This window comes from Jaculus jaculus, chromosome 8 (genome assembly GCF_020740685.1).
Source record: "Jaculus jaculus isolate mJacJac1 chromosome 8, mJacJac1.mat.Y.cur, whole genome shotgun sequence".
NCBI lineage: Eukaryota > Metazoa > Chordata > Mammalia > Rodentia > Dipodidae > Jaculus > Jaculus jaculus.
The window spans coordinates 99,863,512-99,870,944 of NC_059109.1; positions in this window are offsets into that span (position 1 = coordinate 99,863,512).

Genomic DNA, 7,433 nt, shown 5'->3' on the forward strand with positions numbered 1-7,433 from the left:
CTGGGTTCTATCTAAATCCATAAAAGAAGGTGTTCTTAGTGAGTGTCAGCTGTGGTTAACTGGCAAAGACTATAAGATATAGATAGAAGACATATTAGACAGGGTTCTCCAGGGTGACAGAACCAATAATATATATCATAAAGGGAATTTATCCTATACTGGCTTAAACTGTACAGGCTGGTAGTCTGCATGCTGGAAGCAGAGACAATGGCAGGTGCTTAGTTCAAAAAGCTTGATGTTGGGCCTGTGGCAATGGTTCGGTGGTTAAAGGTGTGCTTGCTAGCGCGCAAGATCAGGTTCAATTACCCAGCCACCCACATTCAATTGCCTAAGAGAGGACATGACACACCATATAAGCAATAAATAAAAAAATAAATAAAGCTGGATGCCTCTGAAGTTCCTGTTGGCTCTGAAAGCCTGGCGGTTCCCTGGAGAGTCAGTGTATTGAGTCCATGTTGGAAGGCTGAAGGAGCTAGAGTCTGGGTCAATCAATGGAAGATGGTAGGAACAGTGATAGAAACACTTGCTCAGAAAGAAGTCAGATACATGCAAGCGGCTTTTTATCATAAATCTTATTTAATCTGGGCTGCCCATTAGAAGGTGCCAGACTTCCACTCTGAACCAGGAATCTCCAAAGATAATAGTAGTATGGAGGGTTCCACATGCCCCTCAGCAGAGTCTGATGGGGAAGATGCTAAGGTTGGGATGAGAACAGAGAAGGCACTTCCACAGGTAGGTTTCCTTAACAGCTAAAGAACTCACCAGCTTCATAACACTCCTAATGCTCCTAAACCACCAACTGAGGAAGTCGCCATCTCCTGAGAGGGAAATGTCGTTTGAAAAAAGAGATCATGGGCTGGAGAGATAGCTTAATGGTTTAGGCGCTTGCCTGCAAAGCTTAATGACTTGAGTTTAATTTCCCAGTACCCACATAAAGCCACATGCACAAAGTGGCACATGCATCTAGAGATCATTTACAGTGGCTAGAGGCCCAGGCATGCCCATTCTCTCTGTCTCTCTCTCTTTCTCTATTTCCAAATAAATAAATTAAAAAGAGGGAGCCAGGTGTGGTGGCACACACCTTTAATCCCAGCACTTGGGAGGCAGAGGTAGGAGGATCACCATGAGTTCAAGGCCACCCTGAGACTACATAGTGAATTCCAGGTCAGTCTGGACTAGAGTGTAACCTTACCTCGAAAAACCAAAAACATAATAATTAATTAATTAATTAATTAATAAAAATAAAAGGAGGTAACAAGAGAGATCATGAGCTACAGAGATGGCTCAGAGATTAAAGGCACTTGGTTTGCAAAGCTTGCCAATCTGGGTTCAGTTTCCCAGTACCCATGTAAAACCGAATACACAAAGTGGAACATGCTTTTGGAATTTGTAGCAGCAAGAGGCCCTGGAGTGCCCATTTTCTTTCTCTCTCAATAAAAGTATCTATTTAAAGTAATCACATTAGGTACAATGGTACATACCTATTTGGGAAGCTGAGATGGGAAGTTTGCTTGAGCCCATAAGGTTAGGGCCAACCTGGGCAAATAGTCTCTGTTTAAAGAAAAAAAAAAAGGCCAGGCATGGTGGTGCACACCTTTAATCCCAGCACTTAGGAGGCAGAGGTATGAGGATCGCCATGAGTTCGAGGCCACCCTGAGACTACAGAATGAATTCCAGGTTGGCTTGGGCTAGAGCGAGACCCTACCTCAAAAAAAAAAAAAAGGCCTGGCGAGGTGGCACACACCCTTAATCCAAGCACTCAGGAGATGGATGTTGGTTTATTTATTTACTTGAAAGAAGGGGAGAAGAGGGAACACCAGGGCCTCACACCCCTGCAAGTGAACTCCAGATGCATACTTCACCTTGTGCAGCTGGCTTATGTGGGTCCTATGGATTCAAACTGGGGTCCTTTGGTTTTCAGGCAAGTGCCTTAACCACTAAGCCATCTCTCTAGCCCTTTCTATCTCTCTCCTTGCAAATATATATTTTTTTACTTCTCAGAATTTCTGGGCATGGTGATGTACGCCTTTAATTTCAGCACTCGGGAGGTAGAGATAGGAGGATAACCATGAATTTGAGGCCACCCTGAGATTACATAGTGAATTCCAGGTCAGCCTAGACTAGAGTGAGACCCTACCAAGAATTTGGTAATGTAACTCTTATGTTTTTTGTTTGTTTGTTTGTTTTTCCAAGGTAGGGTTTCGCTCTAGCCCAGGCTGATCTGGAATTCACTATGTAGTCTCAGGCTGGCCTCTAACTCAAAATGATCATACCTCAGCCTCCGCAGTGCTGGAATTAAAGGCAAATGCCACCACACCCAGCTGTTAACTCTGTTACTTCTGGGTAGCAGCTTTTCCCATGAGTTACTAGATTAAATTCCAGTGAAATGAAAGAGGGTTCAGAAGAATGAGAGGCTTTCTTTTTTTTTTTTTAATTTTTTAAATTTTTTTTATTTATTTTATTTTTATTAGCATTTTCCATGATTATAAAAAAAATCCCATGTTAATACCCTCCCCCCCCACACTTTCCCCTTTGAAATTTCATTCTCCATCATATTTCCTCCCTATCACAATCATTATACTTACATATATACAATATCAACTTATTAAGTACCCTCCTCCCTTCCTTTCTCTTCCGAGAGGCATTCTAATTAGGGATAAAACTTGTATATAGGCTGGGGAGATGCCACTTGCTTGCAAAGCCTACTGGCCTGGGTTCAATTCTCCAGTACCCTTGTAAAGCCAGATGCACAAAGTGGTATCTGCATCTAGAGTTCATTTGCAGTGGCTAGAGGCTCTGATGTGCCCATTCTTTCTCTCTCCTTCCAAATAAATAAAAATATTTTCTTAAAAAAAAAAACTTGCAAGCCGGGCATGGTGGCATACACCTTTAATCCCAGCACTTGGGAGGCAGAGATAGGAGGATTGCTATGAGTTTTAGGCCAGCCTGGAACTACAGCGTGAGTTTCAGGTCAGCCTGGGCTAGAGTGAGACCCTACCTTGGAAAACAAAAACAAACAAAAAACAACTTGTATGTACAAGTTTTTATTTTGAGATGGTTTTGTGCTGTCCAGGTTGCCCTAGAATTTACTGTAGCCCAGACTCATTGCAGTCATCTTGCTGGGATTATAGTTGTGTACTACCACACCAAACCTTAAAGCCTTTTTTAATAATTTATTTGAGAGAAAGAGGCAGTAGAGAGAGAGGAAGAGAATGGGTGCACCAGGGCCTCCAGCCACTGCAAGTGAACTCCAGATGTATGACCTACCTTGTGCATCTGGCTTACATGGCTACTGAATAATTGAACCTGGGTCCTTGGGCTTCACAGGCAAGTGCCTTAACCATTAGGCCATCTCTCCAGCCCATTAAAGCTTTTTTGTTTGTTTGTTGGGGGGGGGGGTGTTACAGTCCGGTTCGCATTGCTGGTAGAAATCACCCAACCAAGAGTAGCTTCTGGGAAAAAGAGGTTTATTTTGGCTTACAGGCTTGAGGGGAAGTTCCTGATGGCAGGGAAAAACGATGGCATGAGCAGAGGGTGGACATCACCCCCTGGCCAACGTAAGGTGGAACACAGCAACAGGAGGGTGTGCCAAACACTGGCATGGGGAAACTGGCTATAAAGCCCATAAGCCCGCCCCCAAAAATAACACTGCCTCCAGGAGGCATTAACTCCCAAATATCCATCAGCTGGGAACCTAGCATTCAGAACACCTAAGTTTATGGGGGACACCTGAATCAAACCACCACAGGGGGATTGTTGTTGGTTTTCTTGGAGGGGAGGGGAGTTCAAGTTAGGTTTCACTCTAGCTCAGACTGACCTGGAACTCACTATGTAGTCTCAGGGTAGCCCCAAAACAGTGATCCTCCTCTCTTTGCCTCCCGAATGCTGTGATTAAAGGTGTGTACCACTATGCCCAGCCTATTAAGAGCTTTTTAAAGGATGTGTATAAAGCCAGGCTTGGCAAGACCCTACCTCAAAAAAACAAATAAGTAAATAAAGGACATGTATATTTCAGTTACCTTCTTGTTGCTAGGACAAAACGCATGACCAAAAGCAATTTATGGAAGGAAAGGGTTTGCATTGACTTACAATCTCAAGGGAAGATTCCAGACTCTTGGAAAAAAAAAGTTTTTATTTATTTATTTGAGAGAGAAAAGGGGCCGGGCGTGGTGGCGCACGCCTTTAATCCTAGCACTCGGGAGGCAGAGGTAGGAGGATCGCCATGAGTTCAAGGCCACCCTGAGAGTCCATAGTGAATTCCATGTAGTCTGGGCCAGAGTGAGACCCTACCTCGAAAAACCAAAAAAAAAAAAAAAGAGAGAGAGAGAAGGGGCAGATAGAGGAAGAGAGAATGGGTTTGCCAGGACCTCTAGCGACTACAAACTCAAGACCTGTGTGCCACCTTGTGTATCTGGCTTTCCATGGGTGCTGGTGAATCAAACCTGAGTCCTTAGGCTTTGCAGGCAAGCACCATAACTGCTATGTCATCTCTCCAGCCCTTAAGGGGAAGTTTCATCACGGCAGAGGCAGTATGGCAGAGCAGAGGCTGGGCATCATATCTTGTCACATCAGCTGGGAGATAGCAGCAAGTGTGAGCAAGCTGGTGAACACCCAGTAGGGCTGCTGGGCTAAGAAAACTCAAGATCCACCCCCAGTGTCACCTCTCCCAGGTAGGGATTGAATATGAGGCTTTATCAAACATAGGAGACTATGGGGGGACATTTTACATTCAAGCCACACATTATTCTTAGGTGACTTCCTCACAGAGTTACACAATATAGCTTTGTAGTCTTTAGTTTTTGAGGCAGAGCTAACTGCATTCTCTTTTCCAATATAATTTAGGGCTGGGGCACTCAGTGGAGTACTTGTTTAGTATGCACAAGGCCTTGGGTTTGCTCCCTGGCACTACAAAACAAACTGATGTCATTCTACTCGGTATATATATATAGTTTATTTTTTTTGAGAGAGAATGGGTGTGCTAGGGCCTCTACACTTCAAACTCCAGGCGAATGCACCACCTTGTTCATCTGGCTTATGTGGGTCCTGGGGAATTGAACCTGGGTCCTTAAGGCTTTGCAGGCAAGCACCTTAACTGCTAAGCCATCTCTCCAACCCTCATTCTGCTCATTCTTTCTTTTCTTTTTTTTTTTTTTAATTTTTGTTTTCTGAGGTAGGGTCTCACTCTAGCTCAGGCTGACTTGGAATTCAGTATAGTCTCAGGGTGGCCTCAGACTCACGGTGGTCCTCCTTTCTCTGCCTCCTGCGTTCCGTTCATTCTTATGAATGCTTCTGACACAGCTTCAAGCTGGCACTGAAAACCAATTTTAAATTTTATCCAAAAAATTTTACATTCCCCCACCCCACCCTTGAGACCTTCTTACCTTCTGCTTCGAGGCACTAGTCCATGATAATCTGGGAACATTAACCTATGAACCTATTAAATTATATGGGAACTTGTCAAAGTAGGACCTGTGGTTTTATGTGTTGACCTTGGTAAATATAGGGTTGGTCATAAGTCAGTGTGTTTCTAGGTAACTAATTTGCCTACCAGCTTTACGAGGAGCTAGAAAGGCTACAGCTTTCCACCTGAGCAATTAACATTTGATTATAGCTTACCCTGTCTTCCACCAGACAACAGAAAGGGCAATGAGGGAAGAAAGAGTGGGAGCATCTGAAGAAACACTGGCATGGTTTTGAGCTGGCACCAAAAGAAAAACATTCTGGATTTTAGGGTTGTTTTTGTTTGTTTGTTTTGTTTTTAATTTTTTGGTTCATTTTTTATTTATTTACTTGAGAGCGACAGAGAGAGAAAGGCAGATTATGAGAGAGAATGGATGCACCAGGGCTTCCAGCCACTGCAAATGAACTCCAGACGTGTGCGCCCCCTTGTGCATCTAGCTTACTTAGGTCCTAGGGAATCAAGCCTCCAACCAGGGTCCTTAGGCTTCACAGGCAAGTGCTTAACTGCTAAGCTATCTTCCCAGCCCTTGTTTTGTTTTTTGAGGTAGGGTCTCACTCTAGCCCAGCCTGACCTAGAATTTACTATGTAGTCTCAGGCTGGCCTCAAAATGACAGCGGTTCTCCTATCTCTGACCTTTTTCTTTTTTTTTTTTTTTTTTTTTTTTTTTTGTTTTTCGAGTTAGGGTCTCACTCTGGCTCAGGCTGACCTGGAATTCACTATGTAGTCTCAGGGTGGCCTCGAACTCTCAGCGATCCTCCTACCTCTGCCTCCCGAGTGCTGGGATTAAAGGCATGCGCCACCATGCCCGGCATTCTTTTTTTTTTTTTTTTTTAATATATATTCATTTTGAGAGAGAGCAAGAACAAGAGAGAGGCAGATAGAAAGAGAATGGGTACACCAGGACCTCTAGCCACTTCAAACAAACTCCAAACGCATGTACCCCATGTGCATCTGGCTTGTGTGGGTCCTGGGGAATCAAACCAGAGTCCTTGGGCTTTACAGGCAAATGCCTTAACTGATAAGCCATTTCCCCAGCTCCTGTATTTCTGCCTTCTGAATGCTGGGATTAAAGGCATGTGCCACCACACCCAGATTTTCCTTTTTTTCAAACTTAATTCCTCATAAATTTAGAGACAGTGCTTTATTTATTTAAGAGAGAGTAAAGGGGGCAGATAGAGAAAGAGAGAATGGGCACACCAGGGCCTCCAGCCACTGCAAATTAACTCCAGACACATGTGCCACCTTGTGCATCCAGCTCACTAGGGTCCTGGGGAATCAAATCTAAATCCCTTGGCTTCAGGCAAGGGCCTTAACAACTAAGCCATCTCTCCAGCCCCGACTGTACTTTTTTTTTTTTTTTTTTAATCATGCTAAATACAAGCCAAGCATAGTGGCTCACACTTTAATCACAGTACTTGGAAGGCAGAGGTAAGAAGACCACTGTGAGCTGTCCAGGCCAGCCTGAGACTACATAGTGAATTCCAGGTCAGCCTGGGCTAGAGTGAAGCCCTACCTCGAAAATGAAAAAAAACAAAAGTGTATTGCTACTACAGTGAACACTTCTGTACCTCTGTGTGAATTTCCCAGTACATACCAGGCACATAAAATACACGGGAAGAAAAGTGTAGATTGTAGCCCTGCCTTTCACTACCTCAGTGACCTTGGACTAGTTAACTGATGTAGCTTGGTTTCCTCATTTGTAAATTGAAGGGAAATGCTACTACTTAAAGTTGTGAGGATTAAGTAGAGTAAGCACTTACAGCAAACTGTGTCTGCCACACAGGGAGAATCATCTCCATTAATCAAGCCTGTCACTGGTGGTGGGTGTAGGGGACTAAGCTCGAATATTACTGTCAAATCAACTCACCCCCACCGGTAGTGTGTAAACTGGCTTGATTTTCCATATATTCATTAACAGAAGTAATGAGACACCCCCAACCCCCAGGGCAACCAGACAGGTTGAAAACAGCTG